This window comes from Atractosteus spatula, chromosome 9 (assembly GCF_055471065.1).
Source record: "Atractosteus spatula isolate fAtrSpa1 chromosome 9, fAtrSpa1.hap1, whole genome shotgun sequence".
NCBI classification, from domain to species: Eukaryota; Metazoa; Chordata; class Actinopteri; order Semionotiformes; family Lepisosteidae; genus Atractosteus; species Atractosteus spatula.
Genome location: NC_142714.1, coordinates 18,399,532 through 18,415,128, shown reverse-complemented (window position 1 = coordinate 18,415,128; position 15,597 = coordinate 18,399,532). Strand labels below are relative to the sequence as shown.

Here is a 15,597-nt window from a genome sequence, read left to right as displayed (position 1 = left end):
TTGTTTGTTCTCCCTGTGTTCACGTGGCTTTCCTCCCAAAGTCCAAAAACACATACTGGTAGGTTAATTAGCTACTGGGGAAACTGGTCCTAGGTGTGAGTGAGTGCATGTCTGCATTTGTGGTTCATCCCTGCAATGGACTGGTGTCCCATCCTTGAGCCCATTGCTTGCCTGGATAGATTCCGGTTCCCCCACAACACTGAATTAGGAGAAGCAGTTAGAAAATTAATGGATATTGTGCTGGGCTTAAACCACGTGTCTCCTGTTCCTCTTTCAGGCCTGCTAGCGCTCCCTGTCTACAGCCATGTGAATCTATAAAGGGACTGTTATGTAGATTAAAGGAAGATAATTACATTAAGGTTAAATTAAATAATTGATCTTCCTATGTTTTATATATGAATAGTCTATTTCTTTTTGACAGCAGCACGTGACAGTTTTCCTAAGTCCTGCTGACTTAAAGAAAAACAGATTTTCTTAGTTTGGCTTTAGTTACCTTATGCTCATATTTCAAAAACCCAACCCTAAGAGGAACAGAGAAATATATGATTTTGTTGGTAAAATATTAATGTTTTGGGATGTTCTTAGATGTAATGTTTTGGATTAATGATTTTAACATTGTAGGCACTTCACAAGTGGTAGTAGCTCCTTTCTTGCTCATTTTAAGAGGATTCTTATCTGATACAAAACTTACAGTAGGTAAAAGAAAATCTTACAAAAAATATGAGAAAATATAAGCTTACACCTTCACACAACTTGCATGTTGATGAAGATAATTGTCCACATACTGATTATGTTTTGGAAGTAATTTGGGATATTTTTTGAAATAACTCATATAATTAACTTTGCAATTCTCTGTGTAATTTATATGCTTGTCTTTCATTTTAGCACAGCTGTATTATCTTTCTATTTCATTTATATATTTATTGGGCTGTAATGTTACTTACAAATTCTGTAAATTCTGGTGCGCTTATTAACCTGAAATTCCCTTGATTCAAAACTTCATTTTACTGTCTGTGTTCTGTTTGTAAAAAGAAACCTTTATTATGAACACTAGAGGGTTTTCTGGGAAAGTCTAAAAAATTAAACATACGTTTATTCTCATTCATTAACCTTGTAGACTCAAGATTTCTTTTCAGCTGTAATTACACATACAGTAATTGTGGGTTAGCACTTTGAGAAAATGGACACATCCAACTTAAATAAACTGTGGCTCAGAAAGTTTTACTTTTAATATAGCCAATGTAATTTGCCTGTTCAGTTTTAAAAACTTGTGGTTTTATTTGAATCATCTTAACTTCATAACCGGCCTAACATATCGCCTTAACCTTTTTCTTTCATAAAAAGATTGTTTTTATGCTTTTTTGTAATTATTCCTTTTTCTGTCTTGCATTTCATTACCTGGAGTATTAGCTCACGATTGCAGACTTTACTGTATCTGTGGTCTGTTATTAAAGTTTAATTCTGGTACTCCACTTGCAAATTGAATTCATCACTGTCTTCACCAGTGTCATCTCTGAAGGAAAGATAACAGATGTGATAAAGATGTGAAACCGCATGCATTTTATATATATATAAATACATATGATGAGGCTAAAGAAATAAATGTTGCACACTGATGATGTTCCAAGTACTAGTACATCTTTTGTCTTATACCTATCCAGTACTACTGCATATTTGTTGTTGTGCTACTGTATGATGAACATTCTGTCTTTTATGCTATAAAGCAGTGATAAGTTCTAGGATTCAAATGAGGCAATATCAACATCTTCATCAATTCTTTTTCTAACCATGTCATCTAGTTCAGGGTCACTGGGGAACTTATCCCAGCAAGCGACAAGGGTAAACCATGGACAGGATGCTACTCCATTACAGGGCAGACACACTCACACCAGGGTTAGTTTTCCCAGAAGCCACCAGTATGTCTGGTGTCACCCCACATGTTACCTGGAAAATGTTTAATTTGATAAATTTATATTATTAATATGTATATATTATTAATCCCAATACACTTAATAAAGTATTATTTATTTGTATACCAATTTCTTAGTATAATTGTGTATAGTATAGTAAAATTCAAGTTGGACCATATGAACACAAGAAAGGTCTTTGCTGGTTCAATAACTCACCTACCATGTTTGGTTGCTAGTAGCTAATTGACTAGAGTAGCTTCTTGTTTCTTGAAATAAGTAAAGTTGTCTCTTTCAACAATGAGGCTGGGCATCTTGTTTTATAATCCCAGAATCTTTTATGTAAAGAAGTGCTGCCAGTTTTCAGTTTTATATGGAACATGCCATAGTTTCTCTGGTCTCCTATGTTTTGCATTTCATTGTTGAATTCAGCAGTGAAATGATTAATTTAATCTGCCATTGAGGTGCAAACTCCACTGGGGTGATAATCAAGCAACTACTTTGTGCAAATGTTGGGAAATGAAGAATTACTTGACTAATTTGCAGTTTAGACTGAGAGCTCCATTATATAATTTCAACTGGCAAATTCATTCCTCAGTCACCAAATGCATCTGAAAGAACACAGTATATCTAGAGGATGTTTCACATTTCTTTTTATTATTTACCTTTTTCTTTTACAAAAGATTTAAAGTGTCTTAGAATAATTGTTTTAACTTGAATTAATACTCCCCATTGAATATATTGGGTTTGTATTTGGTTCTTGGTTCCATTGAAGAGGATATGGCAGTCATTGTTTCAGGGCAGCTTTGAGTTTTTTTCTCAGTGGCCACCACGCCCACCCCTACCTCCACCACCACCACCACCACGACCATGACCATGACCCTGGCCATGACCATGTCCATGGCCAGCTCCTTTCTCCCCATGTTCTCCTCCTTTTCCTCCTTTTCCTTGTCCCTTTTTCTTTGCCTGGAAGCATAATAAAATCATTGTTATTTTACTGTTTGGATATTTAGCCATTCTGCTCTATCATTGTTTCCCAGTTGTACTTGTGCAATTGCCTCCATTGCGTTTTCAGATTTGCCATTTCATCAGCTGATACGTGTCAGGGCAATACTCTCTGAGACTGCTGGATACCGAGCCTGAGAATGTGACTGAGTGTTTCTCTTTCACTGCTTGAGCAATCATTCAGTTGGGTAAGCATAAAAGCAGACTGGTTGAACCTAAGTTGAACCTAAAGTTCAAGATTCTAACTCCACAGCCTGCATAATGTCCTTTGCTGTCATTATATTGTTTCGGCTAAACTTGGTTCTTAAAGGGCTAGGATGTACAGTATTTCTTTTTGTTGGAATTTTTAAAAGAACTTTTAAAGTTCAGTCCCCGCAGGTCTGGAAAAGAAACACAAACTGCTCCTTTGAAAGGAATTTTAAAAAGCTGCAATAACTGAATAATTTACTGATGGAAACATAGCCATGATGATATCAGTTCAAGTATCTTTTCATTATTAGTTATTCTTTTAGGTTTGTTTTATTATTTTATCTGCTTTACAGCCTAAAAACATTTCAGAATAATGCAACGTGTATGTCCTACATAAAACAGTGGATTGGGCTGGTGAGTACTTTCCTTCATCTTGACATTAAACAATTTCCATGGTAAACTTTCTGAAAGGTTACTATACAAACTGACTATTCTAGAAAAAATGATTTAGGAAAGATATGTCGTATCTTATACTGGGAAGGGAAAGTATCTTAGTATTGTGCTATATATTAATGCCTGTTCAAAAGCTTTGCAGTGGTACTTGACAAGAACTGGACCCCAATTTAACTTTTAGCTGCTACACAGTACAGTTGTGGAAGTTTAACAACTTAGAATTCTCATAATCTCATTTGGTTTTGTTAACTGACCTAAGTGCTTTATCTAGTTAATCCTACCTCATCAACAGATCCTCCTTCTCCTGCAACTCCTTCCTGAGGAACCTGTTAACACAGCAAAAAGGACATTTAGGCAATTGTTTATAAGATTGTAAGGATGACTAAAAAGTAATATTGCATGGTCCATTTTTATTAGTTTTTTCTAAATTTCTGGTAATAATACCTTTGATTTAGAATGAATGTGTTAGGTTGAAAAATTGAGAATGTTAATCATGCTCAGGGTACTTAAGAGAGAATTTTTCAGAAAATATTCAACTAGCATCATAGTTGTTAAATATTATGAAATATTATTATAATCTTGAAATTATAGGATATTGGAATTATAGGATGTCTTGAAATTATAGGGTATTAATTTTTGTATGCTAATTTTGTACATTACAACTTGAAATAATTTATCCATAATGTAATTTCTAATTGATTTATAAACGACAGAACCAAAGACTAGCAGTGCTTCAGTGATTTAAATTTGCATGAATCAGCATGATCTGCAATACTTAGATTAATTATTCACTGCTTTTCCATTTTTCTCACATTTGTAAACGTTTCTGATCCTCACAGGGGGCTGAGAGGAAGGCTAGATGAAATGTCCAAAATAAATAGAACACCTTACCTTTGGGTCTGCTGAAAAAAACAAACAAACAGTACTTATGAAGAGGTTCCTAACCACAAATTATGCAAGGCAGTACAATAGATATATAATCTTTTGCACTTTTTATTTGTTATTGCTAATTGTATACACAATAAAAAGCTAAAACATTCTTTTCTTTCCATGTAGGCAGACATTCATTTTGCACCAATCATAAATTAACACTACCACAAATGCTGTAGTATAAGCAGGGAGCTGGGTAACAACTGTATCAACTGTTTGATACAACTACTAACTGCAATTACCTTTTTCCTGTTAACGAAGATTGCTAACATTTATTAATTGGATGTAATCCTATAAATCCTAGGATGAGTATATCATGCTTGAATGAACTGTGATTATGATTAAGTGTTCTACTTTCTAAATATGAAAATGAATTCTGAACATTGTCATTATCTCTTCACGATATATAACTTTATAAAACATAAAATGTCTGTTTTATCTTTTAATACAGAACTTCATTGTCTTGTTTTTTTAATGTAGATAGGATTCTTTAAAGCCCATATCTTACAGGCAGCAATGTACTGTATTTTTCTTTAGTAAATTGATTTACATATTTAGTACAGTCACCGATGTGACTGACTTGTTGTTGCAAATCCAGTTTGTAACATTTTCATATCACATAAATGCTTAATTATATTATGGGTAGAGCAAATATACATTAATGCACTATGTCTTGTGAGGTATTTGTACTATTGTATAGGCATCTGTGATTTTGTCAATATTAATTGAATGGGCTTTTATCATATTAATATAAATCTTCTGTCTTCTTTGAGTGGTAATTAAGATCAAATATAACTGGGAGTACTATTAGTAAACTTGAATTATGATGTTAAGCTGAAGTAACAAAAATATCCCTCTAAATTAATATAGGTATTGAATTTAGTAAATTAGTTACATGAAGTAATGTTTTAAAAAATACAAGCCATGCAAAAATTGTCATTAGTTCCTAAATCCTAACTGGGATCCTACTTGTTGTGTTGGTGTTAACACCCACACATTACATCATCTTTTTGCAGAATATTGTCTGTCTGCTTTTCATTTAAAGAAAACAAAACAGTGCACACACTCACCTGGGTCACTCATGTTGATGTTCCTGATGTAGGATGGAATCGAAAAAATGCACTGGACAACATTGAGGAAAAGAAAGTCAGAAAGTGTCTTAAGGGAATAAATTAAAATGCACATGGCTGTGGTTTTTTTATTACAAGATCAAGTTTGAAACAATTGAGAACCTAGAGAAAGGTAAAAACCTGACAAACTCAAGATAAACAATCATTATTTTGTCTTGATGTTTAATGTGATTTAATGTGTGTCAGACTAAATTCTAAAATGTTAGCCTAAAATGCAAGAAGGATCTCTCTGTAAGTATGTTGCTCATATACAGTGGTGGCATGCAGACATATGACTTATTCTTTGATTTAAAAAAAAATGATTTCTCAGTTTTCCAACTCTGCAGTCTAGCTTGTCATTATTTAAAGTTAATTAAATTTAACTTAATAAAAATGAATGTACAACAATTATTGATTTAAACATCTGAATGATAAAGCATAAGGATATTTTTGAAAAACCAAATTATTTGTAATCATTTTTGCCTAGAGTTTATTAGTAAAAAGTGACAGATATATCACCCATTATTAGTTAATGCCTCCTGCTGTCCATCTTAAATCTTTAAAACAAAATTTCTGTTTTTATTTTTAACCATCACAATGAAGTGAACTCATATATTGTAATACTTCAAAGTATTACTGTACATACTGTATGATCTATACCTCCTAGGCATGATATCTGTCATTCACTCTTTTATGTTTGTGTTCATTTATGCAGGCTACTATTGACTCAAAGATTCAAAATTACAGATGCTATTTCATTATATGTTTTGCTTAAACGCTTTAATAAAATTTCCATGTTTTTCAATCTTTCTCAATATGTGCAGAATAGGATTAATGGGCACAAAATTATCTTACCTTTTGTTGGAGCTTCACAGAATATTGATGAATTAGGAATTCGCCCTCTACTTATAGCCTCTCTGATTCACTGGTTTGGAATTTAGAAAACCTCACCCATTTTAGTCATTGAATAAGGTAGACAAGGAAGGTAGTGCCGACGATATAGAAAGTGGGTGGAACTGTTGTAGAAAAGCAGCACAATTTGAAGATTAGTTCACAAGTAAGACAACGCATGCTATCAAAGCTGCAACACTGGTTACGATAACAAAATATTATTTTGCATTGATGATGCAGAAGAATACATTTGATATGGAATACAATTTTAAGGCTTGCTTTTCTTCATTTCTACATAGTGACAAAGTTGTAATACTTTCATAAAATTCTTACAGAATACCTCAGAATACAGTATGTCTGTGCATTGCAATTTTCAAATGAAATATCTGAATAGAATACTGCATAAAATGGAATAATACATTTATTAAGCATTTTATCAGATTAAATGGGGATTTATACTTAAATGAAATCCTGTTTAAATACAGCTACTTTAATGTATACATGCATTTAAGGAGCATCTACAAGTCACTCTTTACAACCTGGTACTGTATGTACATCACTCTCTTCTTCACAATAATCACTCTCATGTTGTCATGCTCAGACCAGTAGCGGCTCTCAGCCCATGATTGACCCAAGAGACTGCAACGTTCCCATGAATCGCTTTTGTACCGACACTCTTGAGTTGCCTGCCCATGCGCCCATCAACCTTGCAATCAGCCACCCAATCTTCCAATTCATCATCCCAGTTTTCCCCTCTGTAATCCCCAAAATGCCACTGGAATGGAGCTCTGCCTTTGAGATATCCAAGATAGTGCTGTGCTCAGCTCTGCTCTGAGCCATGCCTACCCAACCCTGAGAACCCCTGAAACTGTAGACTTGAGATCCGAAATCTGCCCGCATCTGCCTGAGACCAACCAGTACCTAACCAGTGGCATCTCCCTGCATCCATCTGCCCTCCACCATTATTTTTCTTCCTTTCAGTTCTTATTCTCTTACCATTACACAATGCCTCTCCATTCCTCTTTGGCTATCTCCACCAGCTTCTGGAAAACACTGAGCTGCTGCTACTGGATTCCCAGCCTGTTTGTGGGATGCAGCTTTCAGCTACAGCAAGCCACATCATAAACATACAGTATGTATCCCTTTTCTTCTTGCCATCTTCATGAACGTACAAAAGCTTTTCTCCTGCAGGAATGCATATTCTTGCATGTAGTAAAACATTTCTTGGAAATTCAGTTGAGTCTCTAGGAATAACGTATTTACCCACAAATGCAGCTGACATAAGATGTTTAGGTTATTCCCTAACTCATGTTGTATGAGTTAAAAATGACACAGGTACAACTGTGTTCTTTCTAACTCTGTTACAGTATGTGATTAGGTTTTGATCTTTGCCATTAGAAAAAAAAAATATTCTAAAAGAGTGGTCATAAGGGTATGAACTAGGTGACCAATTTCTAATTGTTCCATGATTTAAGCAATGAATCCTGAATTCAATGTTCTGTCCCCCCAAAAAATCCCAGTTCTTCCCCATCACAATATATGAGAGCTTCCCTTATCAAGACTCTTTGAAAAGTATTTTTTTGAAGATTTGATAACTTTGCAAACTATAAGAAACACAGTGAAGAAGAACTGATAGCACACGCAGTCAGAAAGGACCTCAATTTGAATTAAACACAGGGATTAGAAAGGCAACACCCAAGTGCTCTAAAGAAAAAAATGGATGTAGTGGTGTGGTAAATATTTTTAAAACTATTGATAATTATAGCTTGTGTCAGCCTAGTGTAGCAGAATGCGTTTTCAAAATCTTGAAAAGTCAGAACTTGCCCACAGGAATGTTGACATTTGCTCTTTAAAAAGCCAAGAGTACAACCAAATAATGTCAGCTTCAAAATTATTCTTGTGCACTTCATATATATTTAAAATAAGTTTTCATTCTATTTTTGCATGAATGTTTTTAGAAAAGTGAAGTATATATATTTCTGATAATGATTCTTATCATCTGCATGAGCTTTAAACATGATCAAAACATTGATTTTGGTGTCATTTGGATTAATTGATCATGACTGAATGATAAACTCAAGTGACTGTGGCTGTTACATAAGCACTAAACTACCTCATTAGTGATATAGATGATTGTGTTAAAGTGATGAAGTGATTTAACTTGTTGAATCTGAAGTCTTGTGAAAGAAAAGAAAAAAGAACCAACATGTTTTTTGCTTATCAAGAAATCAATGTCTTAATATATTTGGTATGTTGGAAACAGGATTAAAGCAGAACACTGTTACTTGTTGTCTGTTTTTTTTTACAGGCAGTAGAGCCATAGAGCCTGTGTTGATGAAGAATGTTAAACAGAATAATAGATTTACTTATGTCATGTCTGTTCAGTAAAATGTTATTGCACCTGCTGCAAAAAAAATTCTCATATTAACTTTGGAAATTTGTTGCAGTTACTGTAAAAGGGACAGCTTTCTATTAATGATCATAACATTGCAAAATGGCAAGACTTTGAGTTTGGTTTCATAACCAGAGTATTTTCAGCCTTTTAAACTTTGAACTTTTTTTGGTGGGGAGGCTTTACAAACACAAGTGCTGCACAGAGTTCTAGGTACAGTACCCTGTCTTTCGTGTTGAAAAAGCAATTAAAATGATTACAACATCTCGTTTAACTGGCAAAATTGTGCAACTATAGTGTTCTGTACACTCAAATACAAAATAGTTACTGCAGGACTGAAATGAAAGGTAGGCTCTGGGCTATCAGTAAATGTCACCTGTTTACTGAGTTTGAAAGATTTATGAAGCAAAACACCCAGCAGCTGAGATTTCAACAGTAAAGAAAACTGCCTTATTTTGTAATTAGCAGATGTTTTTGGGTTTTATCTGGGAATCAGAATAGCCAAAGATAAGTAATGTAACAAATTAAACCTCAAACAAAGAGCAATAGTTTTTCACTACATACCACTTATGCTATGTTCAATCAGAAGTGATCATGAAAATGTCTGTCTGGAGTCAAATGAGAATGTGCATTTTTTGGGGTGCAATATCATAACAACACTACTCACAAAATAAAATACTACTACTGCTAACACATACACATACACATAGGGGTTAGCATGATTAACTTGTCTTTCCATTTGAACCTTTCAGTTCAAGTAATTTTCAGAATTTCACCTCTGTTGGAAGCCAGGCACTCACATATTAAAACATGTTAATTGCCTTAGGAAATCTAATTGCATTTTAATTTTGGGTATTTTTCAATACATAAATTACACCAACAATAAACCATCTTTTTGACAAATTAAATTGAATCACGTTTCTCCCCATTCTAACTGCGTCATTATAGAAAATATGCTTCATTGAGTTACAGGTTACATTAGAGGTATAGTTTTTACATACAGTTGACAGACGAATAGTTGTAAGAAGTACTGTTGTAGCTATACTGAACATTTTCATTTGATAAGAATTAATATATTATTAATTAATATTTGCACAAATGCTAATCATGTTTATCTTCAATTGTGGCCACTGCCACAAACATTAAAATAATAATAATTATAATAATTGCTTGCACTTATCTAGCGCTTTTCTGGACACTCCACTCAAAGTGCTTTACAGGTAATTGGGACTCCCCTCCACCATCACCAATGTGCAGCATCCACCTGGATGATGCGACGGCAGCCATAGTGCGCCATAACGCTCACCACACACCAGCTATCAGTGGGGAGGAGAGCAGAGTAATGAAGCCAAATCATAGATGGGGACTATTAGGAGGCCATGATTGGTAAGGGCCAATGGGAAACTTGGCCAGGACGCTGGGGTTACACTGCAACTCTTTTTGAGAAACAGCGTGAGATTTTAATGACCACAGAGAGTCAGGACCTCGGTTTTACTGTACGTCTCATCCGAAGGACGGCGCCTGTTTAAAGTATAGTGTCCCCGTCACTATACTGGGGCATTAGGACCCACATGAACCGCAGGGTGAGTGTCTCCTGCTGGCCCCACTAACACCTCTTCCAGCAGCAACCTTAGTTTTTCCCAGGAGGTTTTCCATCCAGGTACTGAACAGGCTCACACCTGCTTAGCTCCAGTGGGTTGTCAGTAGTGAGTTGCAGAGTGATACTTTTTAACATAAAGGGTGTTTATATTACCCTAAAGGTACCAAAGTGGAATGTCATAAGACCTCTTTTTCTTGATACGTTTAGCTAGAAGGACTGATACACCATACGGGTGTGTCAGTTGTTTTTTTTTTGGGGGGGGAGGAGACTAACAGAGTTGACTCAATTTTATGGATTTATGATGTGTGCTTCTCATTGGCACTTTCAAAACTGAGTGAAATGACTTGATTGGGCAGGTGTAGGTACTATGTTTCAATGCTGGAAGCAACTTTTAAAAGTTATGAAATACCATACAATACTCCCATCTAGGTACTGACCAGGCTCACACCTGCTTAGCTTCAGTGGGTTGCCATTTGTGAGTTGCGGAGTGATATGGCTGCTGGTCAAGAGTAGGGTAGATGCTGCTCTACAGAGATAATCATTTGCTTTAAATAGTTTTCGGCTACCAGAAATCGATTAACAAAACAGAAGACATTAAGAGGAAGAAGACGTCCCCAGCATTTAGCTCCACCATTTCCAAGCTGATGAGGGCTTGTCACTCCTTAGTGAAGGAAAAAGAAACTTATGTCTAACATCACCACACATTTAATTCCATCACCATTAAACCTAACTATTTAATTGTAGAAAACAAAATTGTTTACTGGATTTCGATTTGGAATGTGTATGCTAGTTAATATTGTGTAAGTACTGTTGAATGCTATTGATAGTACTTCCTCACATCTATTCTGGACTTCTTAAAAACTAAATGCAGAGTAATTATTTTCATTGTACTAAAGATGGTGCCATACTGAATTTAGTGACCGGAAGTTCACCAGCTTTAGACCTGATTACTGAATACATTTGACCGACAGTGATGTATACATATATATATATATCTATGCTGTATGAATTGAAACAAGCTGAAACAGCAGTTACAGTATATCTTGCAAATAACACATTTTAATAATACTACTTTTTTGGTGTTAATTTTGTGATACTATTGGTGTTGTAATTTAAAGAATAAATTGGAAAAAAAAATATTGAGAGAACTATTTAGGGGTAAAATGTCTTCACTTGTTTTGGACAATTTTGTATTAAAATGATTGTATACTACCACTAAAAATGATTTAAAACCATAGTTCTAAAATTACTAAACAACTCTACTTTTTGTTCTGTTGCCTAGTTAGAATATGATTACCCTTTTATTTACACTACATGTCTGCCAAATTTACCTTTTTACAGATAATTTGCTCATTTCTGACAACAGTGGTGATGATGTCTAATTTATTACATTAACAGCAGATAACTGATACTGGTATTTTCTTTTGACAGAGTGTTCCCTTCCACAAAACCCTTCTGAAAGGTGAGTGGAACGATCTTAAGGGTAGATGAGGGTCCAAACTAAATTTTGTTTTTTAGGAATTTACATCTCTTGCTGTTACCCAGAATGAGATTAAAATCTAAAAGGTTACTGGCAGTTTGGCGTGCAGAACTCTCTCAGTGAAGAAACCAGTTGAAAACTGATATCCAGACAAGTTCTGAAGAGGTTCAAAAACTGGTTTCTCAAGCCTTTATTAGCAAAGTGGAGATCAGAATCTTAAAATCCCCTATAATGCATTGCTTTCTCTTCTATGCAATATATTTGTCTAAAGGCACTGAGAGACAGAGTCTTCACATGCAGACATACTGGATTCCATAGTTGTGGACAACAATCATTGTTTATACATGGCATTTGAAATTCTTAGGTGACTTAAGGTAGAGCAAGTTATTACGGAAAACAATTACTGTAATTATGCTGTCTGTCAGGGATGGTACTCCTCTGCATATTTTTATAGTTGTGTGCTGTCAGGGCAAGGTGACTGTGGTTAGTTCTTGTCTGGTATTAATTTTCATTGCAAAATAAGGCAGACAAATGAGACACTTAGACTTATTCATTCTGGGTGGACCTTCTTAATATACAGTAAATTTTGATCATTTACTTTTATTTTGAGGAGAATTTTACAGAACAAAAAATCCAATCTGTCCATTTTGTGATCTGTAGGAAAACTACCCATATCATGAACCTGCAGTGAGGTGTTTAGATTTCCTGCAGTGGAAAAAAAAATTGTGCTGTTGTATTAGCCTAACATACTGTTTTCCTGCACTTTGTCTTTCTGCTGAAGCAGAGAACAAATTTAGAGAGAAAAAATAATGCTAGGGTACTTTGAAAAGAACTGGGAGGAAATATAACTTTCCTATTTAATTAATTCACTCTTGGACTCTTGTGTTTTCTGTTTTCACAAGTATTGTTATTTTTATTAAATCTTGGATTATGTGCTCTTTTAGTTTGCTGAAAACAACATTTGTTTATTCTGTATTATTTTCCTCTTGTTTCAAACTTCAACAACCCACTTAGTTGTGCTCACACTGTAACTATACACAGTTGCAAGTCATTTATTGGTATTTGAAGAAATGAGGTGCCTGCAGCAGCCTGATCCAGACCTTCAATATCTCTCACAAAAGGTGCTACTCAGTAAGATAAGAACAGGGCTAAACAAGCAGAATTGCTTTTAAAGCAAATGCAGAGGTGGAGGAACAGTGAAATGGTGGTTTTAGCTCTTTTCTAAATAGGGAGAACATGAACTAATTCAATCAGCTCTCAATTTAATAGCATAAATGTATTAGGTGGTATTATTTTCATTTTTTCCCACTTAAAATGTGATTTTGTATGATGTGGTAATCTCAGATGCAAGAATCTTTAGGTTAACAAAATACTGTACTTTTATATTTGTTACTGTCTTTTGTTTTTTTTTTTCACCTGGCACTTATTGCTTTACACTGCAAGAACACGAGAAGGCTCATTATGTAAGTCTAAAGTATATATTGATTTACACATTTTTAGTTCTTAACATGGGTGACCTTTCTAGGAAAAGAAATGCTTTCTTGCACACATGATGTATTTTGTGGTTTGATGGTCAATATAACAGTATCAATGTATATTCTGTTAAGCCTAGTGGAATAGGCTTTCAGCACTAAAAGTTTTTCCTCATGTTGACATGAATATTTTCAGTCAAATATCTGGTTATGGAAAACAAGTTTTGGCTGAACCAGACAAACATGATTTTATGAATACTTGGCATGCTTGACACTACTTCAAGCACCAGTGAATTATTTATGTGACCTGGCTTATGAAAAATATCAATGCAGTATTTAAAAGCTACAAACAGTTTGACCACCGTGATGGAATGATGTACAGTGCATGCTAGGTTCAGCTGTCTCAATTCCAGAGTATACATTATGTGTGATATACTGCTTGAATATTATGTTAACTATTCACGCTACATTTTAAGGTGACAGACGCCATGTTCACTCAGAGACACTGAAAACCATGAGGACATGTCACAGGAATGCTATCCATAGCTCTCCAAAGCTAAATTAAGGTGGTGATTAGCAACAGTTGTTTCAGTGTCTGTCACCATGCTTGATGCAAATGTATTATGATCAGAAAGGGCTTGAAAATAACCACAAATAGTCAGTGCCAGTATTTAAAGAGACTTGCTGTTTTACCACAAAGGTTTTCATGTGGGATTTGTGTTAGGCAATTTAGGTGTGATTAAATTACAGTTTTTCTAATTGCATTATACAGATACTGTAGGTTGGCTGGCCTGAAAATGAAGAAGATGGATACGATCATTCTGTCTGCTTCTCTCCAGCCACTCCAGGCGTCAACCTGATGCTGCAGTGCTTGCCCATAGATTGTGTTTTGACCCGATATGAAAGTAGCAATTACTTATTAAAGAGATTTTAGACACCACTGTGAAAATAGAGAAAGGGACAGTACTACAGTGTTCACAGCTGCTACAACATCATCCTTCAGATCTAAATAGAATGCTCTATTTGATATGGTAGCTTGTTTTGCAACACTTAGTATTGTAGTATTCAGGAAATCTCCCCATTTAAAATTGTTGTGCATACAGTATATATTGAGGCACACTGGTTTGTTTCTTTGGTTTCTTAACAAAAGTGCAAAACTACCATTTTGCAAAGGGCATCCATAGTGTGAAACAGGGGTAGAACCCAAGAGGTCCTTATGGGTTGGCTGGCTCAGACCCACCTTTGAGGTCTGAATTCATAAACCCACCTGACTCACTGAAAGTCGCTTGAGAGGTGCAGCCATGCGACTGGGAGCCGGGCCCTTAAGGGATGGAAAAGGAGAGGAAGACTCCCTTGACTCGCTGAGAGTCACTTTGAGAAGTGCTGCCTCTCAACTGGGAGCGGGGATAGAAATGAAGAGAGATGGATCCCCCAGCTCAAAACTTTAGATGGGACATGCAGTAACTGTGTCAAAGGTTTAAATAGGTGGAGAGATAATTGAATAACAGAGGAAGAGAAGAAGCGTCCCCATTTTCTTCCCCAAACCTTCACTTCATGGTTATCATTAAAATGGAAAGAAGATCTTCTCCCTTTGGTGAAGTCATCCATGGAAAAAGAGGCAAGGGAGGGGAAGTTCACCTGAGAAGCTTAATAAAACTGAATAGAAATTTGTACAGACTTTTTTATGATAATGCTCACACACAGAATAATGAAGGGAGGTTTTCTGAACTATTTTATTTTTTCTAATTTTCACAACAGTAATAATAGTGTTTCTGCTTTTTTCCTTATTGTGCTAATGGCGTAAGCACTAGTTCTTTGACTTCCTAGCCTGTTTGTTTTTTTGCTAGTTTTAAGCTTAAGAATGAAGAAGCCCCAGGAAAGGGAGTCTCCTACTTAAGCCTGCTAACCCTCATTATGTGAGTTTGAAAGAGAAAAGATGTGTTGCCAAGATCACAACAGTCTCTCTTTGACATTGTGCAGTTTTAATTTATGTGTTTACGGTGATGACTTGAAGACTGAGTCAGACACACCCATATCCTGTGGTGTGCAAAAAGAAAAAAAGAGAACAGGTTCTCACAAACTTAATTAATCTTGTTCCACTGGAATTGAGTTGATGCTTGAGGGCTTTTCCAGTTTGCTATGTGTTTTATAGAGTACTTATTCAGTAAG

The 15,597-nt window shown here is 35.3% G+C and overlaps 1 long non-coding RNA gene across 1 annotated transcript; it reads right to left on the bottom strand.

Annotated features, from left to right (window-relative positions):
* Positions 1–2,543: 2,543 nt before the first annotated feature.
* On the bottom strand, positions 2,544–6,566 carry LOC148828344 (uncharacterized). Its single transcript, XR_016091527.1, has 5 exons — positions 6,449–6,566; positions 5,555–5,606; positions 4,446–4,456; positions 3,836–3,880; positions 2,544–2,873 (listed from the first exon to the last, which is right to left on the bottom strand). It is a non-coding gene; the product is annotated as an uncharacterized LOC148828344 (long non-coding RNA).
* Positions 6,567–15,597: the final 9,031 nt, after the last annotated feature.